Consider the following 12,959-nt stretch of genomic DNA (forward strand, 5'->3'; position numbering starts at 1 on the left):
TAATATTTTGATATGCCGGAGAATGCTTCTACGTGTGTTCCATACCAAATTACCATGGGTAAGAATGGCTAAGGCCTCTTCATCCATCCTCTAAATCTTATGGGACTACATGCTCTTCCTTGTCCAGCTAGAGTCGAACTAACTTTAGTTTGGCATAAATGGCTTAATTTATTGAATTGCACCGTAAAGGCGAGGATGTAAGTTCAACAGAATCTTTTAAAACGAAAACGATGATACTGATCTGACAATATATGCACTTGTTTTTAAGGAGGCGAAAGTGCGCTGAGTTGGAGGCAGAGAGGAATCAGCTTAGGTGGGTATCAAAATATTGGTCGATGTAAATTACAAACTAATCATTATCTACAGTATACGCCAACAATAAAGACTTTTCCCTCATCTATAGCTTAAGAATACAATTATTCTAGCAGTTTTTTTTGAAAACTACATTGTATATCAGATATTTTGCGTTTACGCTATACGAGGGCTATCCCAAAATCGCATGAAATTAATAAGTATCTCGGTCAGTGGCACAAAAGCACAAAAACAATTAACATTTGTAAAAGCAATCCCTTATGTTGCAACTAGTTATAATTGTTTATTACAGTCAAGTATTCAGCGAAATGTATTAAGCCATAACTCGAACCCCTTTACTAACGTAGGGCTACAGGCTTTTAAGGGTTATTTTAAATGAACGTGTACGCATATAAATAAATGACCACTCTTCTTCTTTTAAATAGTGGTTCAGATTCCGGTGTACTGGTAGTTAACCATAGGTTTCAAGAAAGGATCGTGTTCAATACTTGTTATTAACGTAAAGCGTTAACTCGTTGTTTTTGTAGGACCCTCGTGCACACTGATGCAGTATAATATGTATTACTAGCTGCGCACACGCAAACGTAGGATGGCACAGAGGTGACATGTGCATACTTTTATGTGTATAGCAACTAGTGCGCATGACAAATTATCTCGTGCGCAAGAAATAAATAAAATCATGTCCATGTCATATCTGTGCCAACTTATAAACAGGCAAATTACATTGTATATTTCAATTGCCTTTTTAAATTCCTGTCACGGTCAACGACATTGTAACATTTAATAAAAGATAAACTGACCATTTTAGATTAAGCTGTCGTCAACCTAATAAAATGGCACTAGAATATTTAATTAACCTTGTTTGGCATGTTGTTGACTTGAAATGATACTTTTACTTCAGATCCCAGATGGTCAACAGAAAACATCCGAGGCGGGCAGCGAACAAGCGGCGTGTTCACCTTAAAAAAGATAGAGGTAAAAGATGTTGAACACATGTTATATATCAAACTCAGCACACTGTTTTCATTTTGTGTGGTGACATTAGATAACCTGGTAACGTACGCGAATTGTTTTGTGTTAATCACTTAATTTCGCGATATGTATCCATTATCTAGGCAATATTCGCGTTACCTTTTTGTAAGATAAATGTCAAAAAACTAAAAACAGGTTTGAAAGTGCCCAGAACTGCCACCTTTTACCTTTTTTTAACTGTACAACACAATTCGCGAACGTTAACTGGTTATCTTACGGCAGTTATATGCCACCATATTTACACCTCAACTTCCGTTCCTTAAATGAACTGCCTTTCGGCAATTGACCTTACGACAGCGGCTTCTAAGCCACGCCCCCTGATTTCAAGGGAGCGAACTCTGTCTATGTCCGTCAAACAAACGAGGAAGTAATGGCGTCTCGCGTCGTTTCGCTTTCCGATATTCCTGACAAATTATCATAAATGTGACATTACAATGCGAAAAAAATAGAAGTCAAAGGAATTTGTAACTGGCTGCTACATCGGAAGGCTCGATATACCTTTAGAAAATGACGATATCTAACATTGACGGGGTGAAATCTATCCAAGTAAGAGAAAATCGGATAGCCGCCATGTTGTCAACATTGACATCGATACAAAGGAAAAGCGTGTGTGTGACGCATACTGTAAATGCAAACAAGGGTAAGTTTAACTTTTAATAACTCTGGTCCTTCTTACAGTATTGTTGAATTAAAGATTAAATCATCGCACAATATGAGTAAATCATAAATGGCCCGAATGGGGAACCCGGAAGTGACATTAAATAACAGTTACATGCCAGCTATACAGTATAACCTTGTATTCTATAGTATGAGCAGAAATGGTTTATTGGAGTTATGCATAAAAAGTTTCAGTTCTAAGCGATTGAACACTCCCCCTTATGAATAATAATGTAATAGTTGACAAGTGACAATCGTGGGTGATACCAATCTGTAACTTTTGCATTGCTCAAACATTCACATGCTTTGATTTTTGTTCTTACAGAAATTGTAGAACATGTTCACACACTCTGGCTGTAAAAGTAGACCTGGGAGGAAAATTGCCCCCGGTGTGGGGCTCGAACTCACAACCACCAGAACACTAGCCCGGCGCTCTAACCAACTAAGCTGACCGGGCAGCTGGTTCTAACCCACACACACACTACCCTCCCCACATTTACCGGTTAAGGCTGGTGGAGGGTCTCCTGCTATTTACCGTTGACACCATTAAAGTATTCTGATTGATGGAGATAAGGAAGTCCCCTTATTATTGTCTTCAACAAGCCTACCGCAACAGGGGACCTAGCATAAGACCGGAAACCGCCCCCCCCCACCCCCCACACACACACACATGATATTTGCCAGTCCAGGCAATGTCAACCGCAAGAGAAAACCAGTGATGACAAGTTTTACAAATAATCGGTAGGACCTATTTTAAAGCTTTTTATAACATTTAGTTTTACTTTGCTGTACAAAAGTAATGGACTATTTGTCCAGAGAAAAACAACAACCACAAAACATTAGCTATTATCTTGTCAATATTTCATTATGATATACATGTAGGAAGCAAACATCAAAGGCAGTAGCATTTACAGCTAGTATTAAAATATTTAACAATACATGTAACTGATTTATTTTAATATTGGCATCTTTTATTTATTTCAGGAAAGTGTGGTCTTTTGAAGAGAGTTCTTGAAGTTGTTTAGCATGTTGTTTTGATGGATTCTTGGAAGGATGTACCTCTATGATGTTAGCTTCAGTTCTGGAGTATAACACCAGTTGTTGCATATTTAATATCAGATTTATTAAATACATTGTTGTTTTGCAAACATTACTTAAACTTTGATATTTCTTTGGTGTTTATGTATGATATTGTAGGTGAATATCTCTTTATTGCAATGGCAAATATATTTTAAAATATATAGCATTAGCAGAAGTTATTTTTCACTGTTAAAGCTGCACTTTCACAGATTGATCACTTTGACAACTTACACAGGATTTGATTGCATTTATCATATTTTGGCTCGGAGAAGTTTGCTTTGTGATTTATATATTAGGTCTTAATTTAAAGAATGCCAAAATAAAACGATTCTGAGACAAAAAGTGTCAAACTAGAATTCTGTGAGAGTGCAACTTTAAGAATACTATTAATCGAGTGTGCATGTGATCCGGACTCTGAACATTGGATGAACTATCATTAAATATTGTAGATTTACGTAAATGGCCCAAAATATAAGAATAACAATGAAAATATGTACATGTTTGACTTGTTCTTTATTCATAATAAGTCTAAGTCTTTACAGCACATGTTTGGCCGAATCAAGTTCTAATGAACATAATAATTGATTTAAATGTACAGTGAAATAAATTGTTTTATACAGAAAATAATACCTTAACGATTCAGACCGATCTGTTCTCGTTTTTTTTTGGTGGCTCAAATATTTATCTGAGTTTTGGAGGAGGCCTAGCTGGTGTGAGCTGGACAAATACAGTAGCTGCTTGAGGGTCAGGGTTTTCTTGATTGGATTTCCCGTCGACAAAGTGCTGATATGAAAATAAGAAATCTATGAAATGTGTCGGAATGACAGCTACAAAAGCCATTGTTTACATAGGATCCATACGAGTAGATGAGATTCGGAAGCATGCGATGGTTCGGACAAAAATTTAGTTGTACGATATTTCCTGATTTACTTTGAAAGCAAAGCAGTTTATAAAAACTACATAACGGTATCAACAAAAATACCTCTATCTTGAATGAAATCAATCGTGTCCATGTTGAACCTGATATTAAATGGCCATTAATGCCGATTTGACAACACAAGCCAAAGCATAAATGTACGATGTTTATAGTTTAAAAATAGTAACACTTATTTAGGTCATGCACGGACAATTTCAGTATTAAATAAATTTTGAGCGGATTGAAATAAGTAGTTTTGTTCAAAAAAATACTTTTGTACAGACGTATAGATGTTTCGCCTTTGAACGATCTTTCAAAATTTCCAAGTTCAGCTGTTGATGAGGTCTTCCACAGAGTCTGATACAGCACTTGTATTTTTCTAAATAACTCGCTGGTTTCGAATACGGAACGAATTGGAAGCCATCTTTAGTCGGCCTGGCTACCTTGTATCCGAATAACAAGTACCATGACAACACCTTTTTACCATAATACTTAAAAAGGCGAGGAATTGCCAGCGCATGTATATGACGGACTCTGGTCAGTTTGACGGACAAAATGGCGGATAGCAACACGGCTTATCAGCCCTGCATTCTGATTGGCTGATAGGACCTGTCAATCAAATCCTGTCGTAAGGTCAATTGCGTTCATCAATCGATGAACGCAACATCTTCGGATATGTTCGGATTGTAATTCATTGCATAACAATATAGATGAAAGCTATTGATCTTGTTATTGGTTGTATTGTGTCTGCAGGTCCCGTAAAATATAGATCAACATTTTTAAAAGTGTAAGTTTATTATATTTTAAATATATTGGTACCAGAAGTGTTTTAATTTTACGTTTTAAAGTGATTTCAAGTGGTTGATCTTTTCCCGCCTTATTGTGACGTCATTTGAAAAAAAATGTTTCCGGTTATAGTCGGGTCGTTCTATTTACAGAATGGGTAAGAACGGATTACTGAAAGGTTTTCATAAATGAAATGAAGTATTTTTTTAACAATTCTTGAATGAAATAATGAACTATTGGTGTAAATATAAGGAATGAATTGCGGGGTTGATGTCATTATCGGGGATATGAACGCAATTGGGTTGGTCAAAGAACGCGTGGAGTCCTTCGGACTCCACACACATTGACCAATCCAATTGCGTTCATACCACGATAATGACATCAACCCCGCAATTTATTCATTAAATAATTTTGGTATCAATATTATGCAGTTATTTTATATTCAAATATTTTCAGATTGTTAAAGGAAAAGTTATTTGCCCTTCAATCGGCATTTGAAAAGCGTTGAATATTGAGATAAAATAAATAATAACGCGTATATGACTAAGATTAAATTAAGTCTCAGATTATCTTTGATTAAACCCCGATGTTCACATGATGATTTAATAAACAGGATGATGGGAATACTAGAGAAATACTAACATTTCACATGAAATAATAAACTCTTGTTTAAAAAAATTAATGTGATTCAAGCATTTCTGAATGAAAAAATATCAATGTTGTAAGTGTATTACAACCTGTCGGTTCTTGACTTTAATACCATTGACCTTTTGATTTATTGTTTCTTGAAACTAATAGTGTAATATTTTCAGGTTCATGCAACTAACCAACCTCAAGCGGAGGTCCAAGATGCTAGGACGCCGAGGTGGCGAACACAGCTACCGGCACCGCGTTTGACGGTATTTATAATTAAGATCAATTCACCATACATCAAAACCTAAAATACGGTACTGCTGTTGCTACTTCTGCTGCTGATGTGGCGGCCAAGGCAATAGAACAAACTAGAGAACGTAAGAAATTCAAATCACTTCATGAACATTCAGTATTAAGAACCTGGCAGGACTGGTGTGTTACGCACTTAGATGTACAAAATGACAGGAAGATTATGTGGATAGAAGATGACATGGGAAACAGCGGCAAAACTTGGTTAGCTAAGTGGTTCATTGCTATGCGGGGAGCCACATGCTTTCAAAGCGGTAAAAAGGCTGACATATACTGCTAATATTCAATTTTGCGCCTTCTATTACGCTGCAACCATGTTTGGACAGATTCAACGATAAAGCTGATAAGGAATGGTCGGGCTGTCCAAAATGCAACGGATTGTTCATAAAAATGCATTTATATTGCATAGTGCTACTGTTTCGCTCAATACTTCCTTTGGAGTCGATGACGATGACCTTGCTGACGATGTTACCGAGGTGCGGTCATGAGTATTTGTACATAGCTGTAGCATTTTATGAAAAAATTGTTTATTGACGACAGACAAATAAAATGATGAAAAAATATGAGTAGGCAAAACAATGCAAGGCATATGCAAAACGATAAGCATATGAATTAAGTCACAAAATGGTCACCATTAAAATTATTAGCCCGTCACTTGCATGTTTTGGGTTCGCAAACCAACAAAATAATCCCTTCATCAGTGGATCTGGTTTGGTCGGCGGTACCAACTGACTACTGAGTGCTAAAAGATCTACATTGATCAATTTCCTTGTTGTTTTCATTTTGTTGTAAACTTTACTCCAGCTCTGTTGCCAATGGCTTGATGATTATGACGAAACAATATGATGAAAGATTAATAGATTGAATTGTTTGTACTTCTCTATGCCGACGATACAAGAATTATATCAGAAAGTGCCGATCGATGATTTATAAAATGCCCAGTATGTATATGAAAAGTATTGTTACGAAAGTAGAATCATTCAATACCTCCTCTTTAACCGAAATTCGTGTATTTACCTGAGGTATATTGCCTTTGAATGTTTTCGCGTAATATTCTTTGTCAGTCTGTGGACAGTTACGTAACTTGCTGTGTGTTGGAAGCTTATGTGAAGACGATCTTTTGAGATTAGTTTCGAGTCAGCAAGGTAAAGATCGCTGTTGCTAAGAAAGAAAACTTATTTCTGTTAAATAGCTTTAGTAGGAATTGATGAATAGTGACGAGGCTGTGTGCGAAGACATAGCCTGTGATTGTGCGAGGCAACGTCATTCTTACTGAAATAGAAGTCAGTTACCGAAGAAATGACTGGCTCATGTTCTTTGATGTTAAAGAAGCTAATATATCGACACATTTACGATTGCTTTTGAGGTCGGTATGGTAAAAAATGGTTTATTCCCAACACCGGTAGAAAAAAAAAGATGTATAGGAATAAAACTGGGATCATAGTAAGATAATATGTGTCCCACTTAGTAAAAATAAACTACAGTTGAATAAGCTTACGTGGTAGACTGAATTTGTTTAAGCGAATTTTGACCGTCACTTAAAACAGAAACGGCGAATAAAACCAGTCGTAAGCTTCTTAGCGTTGAGCGTGTATATTGCGGTGGTAAATCGCAGCCGTCCAGGCAGCCATTTTATTATTTCAATTTAACAAAGACTACTCCATATCTAACCTTATATATATTTTGTTTTAATATATATTAAGTGTGAGAATTGTACATTGATTGAGTGTTTATTCATGTATACAGAATCTACAAGTTCATACACAATTATTCTGTGAAATTTCAAACTGTTCATATGTATAAGTCATAGGTTAATTTCACTGTAGTGTCCAACGGGACAATAGCTACTGACGGAGTCAAAATAAGATAGGGACAATCATTCCCTCACTGTTGCGGGTAATTGAGGACAACGATAGGAAACGAATCAAATCATACATGTGGACGGCAACCGTTGCGTAAATGTTAACGGTGTCTAGTTTCAGGTATGAGAGGATTTATAGTAATTTTGAGTAATTGCCCCTTGTTGTTGAAAAGCCAAGTTGATACTAATGATTATAGTCTGACCGCCTTGAATTCTACATTAAGTGGTTGAATTCAGTAAGATATTTATGTTATGTTTATGCATGTATGCATCGTCTATTTCCACAATTTCGCATTATATTCAACTTTTTTGTCTGAAATCCATGTCGATGACTGGTTTTTCGAATAGTCTACAAGCCTTTCAACCAGACATTCCTATATTGATTCAGCTTATCACCATTATTTATTATGTTTTGCACTCTCAGAACTGTACATATTTACATGATTTTTTAACGCATCATTATTTTTATCTCTTATAACAACCGTTGCAACGGTAACAACCGTTACAACGGTTGGCCAAGCTTGACCTAGTTACACTAGAATGAAGAACCGGAGATATTGCAACACACTGTTGTAAAAAATGAATAATGCATATAGATATTATTATTATATCAAGGAGAGACTGAATTTTCAAATAAATTGTTTAACGTATTAGTTGAACATAACATTTATTAAGAATGGCAGTGTGGGCGTAGCGAAAATGCAGAACAAATTACAGTTAAAGTATAAAATATATCTGATAGTAGGGAGCTTACCCAAGCATTTACAGTAAACAAAAAAAGTAAAATTGACAAAGACGCTCGCAAGAATAAGGACATTTACATAAGTTGGGCGACATTTTAGATATAATGCCTGTTGTTGTAAAACTAGACTTAAGGCTTTTCAAAATCGTAGACATCAAAGACAATTTTTGAGCTTATATCAATATTTGTCGAAGGGTTCCAGTCGTAAGTATTTTAGTGTTAACACTTATGATTTTCAACACTTTATTTAGACATAAACAGGTGCGTTTTATAAAACATGAGCGCTCCATGTAAAATTACGTAATGGGCCATATATATACATAGAAAATAGCATATATTCTCGTGCGGGATCGCTGATAGAAAAAGTCGGGTATGATCTAATGCAGATAGTATAATTTTGAATTATATTATTAAAGGCATTGCTATAGGGTCATTATAACGTCGGTTTATTGCCAAGCATGGAATGCGTGCGTGCTGTCCTACCAATTTGCAACATCATGTACCAGCTCATGCTTGACTACCTTCAAGCAGCTTGGCGCTTGTGCATCTCTGTCGTCAATGTGTTCAAGTTTTTTGTGTAAAAGGCAATGTGTGACCGAAACACATATCTGCCCCAGTCACAATCAACGTCCGCGCGCTCCATGTTACGTGCGTTGTCAGGCCGAAAGTCTGTCATGAGGGTGGCGAAGCTTTTCCTGTTTACGTACAGCTGTACTCCCTGTACGCGGCCTTGCAGCCAGTCTCGTGCCATTTTTTTCCAGCCCAACCTACACCCAAGGCTGCCCCAGTCACAATCAGCGTCCGCGCGCTCCATGTTGTGGGCGTTGTCCCGCACGCAAGAACAGATGCATCCCGAGATACTAATCTTGGAAGCGCATTCTTGAAGACACATGGCAAGGTTTTCTCTAGTTTGACGCTCATGCAACACGCTGGGCATGAGCACATGGACTCGATCTCCTTGGGTTACATTGTGCTCGGTCAAGGTGATGTAGCTGTCTGCAGCGTTGGACGTCCATGTGTCGGTCGTACTTTGGATAGACGCAAGGCGCACAGCGAGGGTTGATTTTTCTTCGTCATACCGGGATACGATTCTGGAGCGAATCGAAGTACATTATTTTTCTTTAAGAATCCGGATGGTTGCTTTCACATGAATAAAGAGATTAGTTGTCGTTCACATAAACTACTAGCTCACTCACTTAGTGAACACGTTCCCTTTCTTGTGTTCCGGAAGCTCACACGCACGCTCCACGTTCCTCGCCACGTTCACCGTGTGCACTGCCTGTGAGGGCTGGCACTGAGGTCATAGTAGCGCCTCTACGTGTCGCTGGAATGCCTGAGCTGTCGCGCGACCACCTCCCGCAAGTCCGGCTGTAAGTCTGCCATGAGGGTCCTGTTTTTCGTTGTAGTCGCCGTTCGCAGATTGGCTTCTCGAAGCTCGTAGCCCACCCTAGTGCTAGGAAAAAGGCCGTCCGGTGCCTGACACAAAGGGGTGGATGGCCGAGGGTGTAATTTCACGGACGTAGCGACAGTGTCAGGGCTGCCAGATGCCACCGGTCAAGTGCCGGTATCAGAACGTTCCCCAGATTTGCCGTCTAATGGTCAGCGACGGCTTTAACGTAGTAGACGGTGCCGTCAGCGGCCACCTCCCGCCTGATCGCCCCTATCTCCTCGATCGTCATACCCTCCAAGACGCCGCTTCGCGCCCAAAAGGCGAGTAGGAAGTTGACATTATGCATCTGCGGGCGCGGTGTACATTGGCCGGCCCGACTCCGTCAAGCACCACCTGGTCAATTGCTGTCGTGTTCGTGCTGTGTTTGCGATAGGGCATGCAATAAATCCATACTTAATGTTTCTGGCATCTTAAACGTTTTAAAGTCGCAATAGGAACTTACTCTTGAGTATTTTATAGCATCGGGCAATATTGCACAGATAAATTGGCAGGCAAGATGTCTCGTTCCTCGCCACGTTCACTGTGTACACTGCCTGTGAGGGCTGGCACCGAGGTCATAGTAGCGCCTCTCCGTGTCGCTGGAATGCCTTAGCTGGCGCGCGACCGCATCCCGCATGTCCGACCATAAGTCTGCCATGAGAGTCTTATTCATCGTACAGTTGTAGTCGCCGTTCGCAGCTTGGCAACCAGGCTCGCGCCACGCACACACAGCTAAATTGGCAGGCAATATGACTCTTGTGTGAAGGCCAATTCCTTAAATCCTATAGTTTTCAGTTTAAAAAGATCTGTTCCCGCCCTATAATGGCTATATAAACGGCTTGACCCCGTCATATCCCGTAGCGTGACCTTTAGGTATTCATTTTATCGTTCCAGATAACCTGCGAAATTTCATAAAGTTCGTTCGTATGATTCGATAATTTCAAAGTATAATATGCAAAACAATAAATATTCAATTTACATGTGGCTGTTTGCATAGTACATGTGTATTTAGTTCATCGCGTGAATCACTCTCGTGTGTATCACGTATGGTGCCAGTAACCGTTTCGTTGCCTGTTTGTATTTCGTAATCTTGTTCAATCAAATTTATAATGTGTTTATAGTTGTCAGGTAAGCCTGCCATGTTTTTTTTATTGAATGAGGGTTTCTGTCCGATAAACGCTGAAGAGGGTCGCTGGTTATGCCCCTGAACAAGATGGATTTAAGTCATGGAACAATCTTATAAGCTTTATTGAACTATCTCAAGCAGACATTGTATCACCATTCTTTTGAAGAGCGACCCAATAGCAGGTTCTCGTGGGGGGGGGGGGGGGTGGAAACTATGATCATGCTTTTTACATATATTTGGATTTATTGTTTGAGGGTCCTGTTTTTCGTTGTAGTCGCCGTTCGCAGCTTGGCTTCTCGAAGCTCGTAGCCCACCCTACTGCTAGGAAAAAAGGCCGTCCGGTGCTTGACACAAAGGGGTGGATGGCCGAGGGTGTAATTTCACGGACGTAGCGACAGTGTCAGGGCTGCCAGATGCCACCGGTCAAGTGCCGGTATCAGAACGTTCCCCTGATTTGCCGTCTAATGGTCAGCGACGGCTTTAACGTAGTAGACGGTGCCGTCAGCGGCCACCTCCCGCCTGATCGCCCCTATCTCCTCGATCGTCATACCCTCCAAGACGCCGCTTCGCGCCCAAAAGGCGAGTAGGAAGTTGACATTATGCATCTGCGGGCGCGGTGTACATTGGCCGGCCCGACTCCGTCAAGCACCACCTGGTCAATTGCTGTCGTGTTCGTGCTGTGTTCGCGATAGCGCATGCAATAATTCCATACTTAATGTTTCTGGCATCTTAAACGTTTTAAAGTCGCAATAGGAACTTACTCTTGAGTCTTTTATAGCATCGGGCAATATTGCACAGATAAATTGGCAGGCAAGATGTCTCGTTCCTCGCCACGTTCACTGTGTACACTGCCTGTGAGGGCTGGCACCGAGGTCATAGTAGCGCCTCTCCGTGTCGCTGGAATGCCTTAGCTGGCGCGCGACCGCATCCCGCATGTCCGACCATAAGTCTGCCATGAGAGTCTTATTCATCGTACAGTTGTAGTCGCCGTTCGCAGCTTGGCAACCAGTCTCGCGCCACGCACACACAGCTAAATTGGCAGGCAATATGACTCTTGTGTGAAGGCCAATTCCTTAAATCCTATAGTTTTCAGTTTAAAAAGATCTGTTCCCGCCCTATAATGGCTATATAAACGGCTTGACCCCGTCATATCCCGTAGCGTGACCTTTAGGTATTCATTTTATCGTTCCAGATAACCTGCGAAATTTCATAAAGTTCGTTCGTATGATTCGATAATTTCAAAGTATAATATGCAAAACAATAAATATTCAATTTACATGTGGCTGTTTGCATAGTACATGTGTATTTAGTTCATCGCGTGAATCACTCTCGTGTGTATCACGTATGGTGCCAGTAACCGTTTCGTTGCCTGTTTGTATTTCGTAATCTTGTTCAATCAAATTTATAATGTGTTTATAGTTGTCAGGTAAGCCTGCCATGTTTTTTTTTATTGAATGAGGGTTTCTGTCCGATAAACGCTGAAGAGGGTCGCTGGTTATGCCCCTGAACAAGATGGATTTAAGTCATGGAACAATCTTATAAGCTTTATTGAACTATCTCAAGCAGACATTGTATCACCATTCTTTTGAAGAGCGACCCAATAGCAGGTTCTCGTGGGGGGGGGGGGGGAAACTATGATCATGCTTTTTACATATATTTGGATTTATTGTTTGAGGGTCCTGTTTTTCGTTGTAGTCGCCGTTCGCAGCTTGGCTTCTCGAAGCTCGTAGCCCACCCTACTGCTAGGAAAAAAGGCCGTCCGGTGCTTGACACAAAGGGGTGGATGGCCGAGGGTGTAATTTCACGGACGTAGCGACAGTGTCAGGGCTGCCAGATGCCACCGGTCAAGTGCCGGTATCAGAACGTTCCCCTGATTTGCCGTCTAATGGTCAGCGACGGCTTTAACGTAGTAGACGGTGCCGTCAGCGGCCACCTCCCGCCTGATCGCCCCTATCTCCTCGATCGTCATACCCTCCAAGACGCCGCTTCGCGCCCAAAAGGCGAGTAGGAAGTTGACATTATGCATCTGCGGGCGCGGTGTACATTGGCCGGCCCGACTCCGTCAAGCACCACCTG

The 12,959-nt window shown here is 40.2% G+C and overlaps 1 long non-coding RNA gene across 1 annotated transcript; it reads left to right on the forward strand.

Annotated features, from left to right (window-relative positions):
- The first annotated feature begins 1,710 nt into the window (after positions 1-1,710).
- Positions 1,711-3,579, forward strand: LOC128232515 (uncharacterized). The gene is made up of 3 exons (XR_008260541.1): positions 1,711-1,984; positions 2,327-2,742; positions 2,986-3,579. It is a non-coding gene; the product is annotated as an uncharacterized LOC128232515 (long non-coding RNA).
- The last annotated feature ends 9,380 nt before the right edge of the window (positions 3,580-12,959 follow it).

Source organism: Mya arenaria, chromosome 4 (assembly GCF_026914265.1).
Source record: "Mya arenaria isolate MELC-2E11 chromosome 4, ASM2691426v1".
Lineage (NCBI taxonomy): Eukaryota > Metazoa > Mollusca > Bivalvia > Myida > Myidae > Mya > Mya arenaria.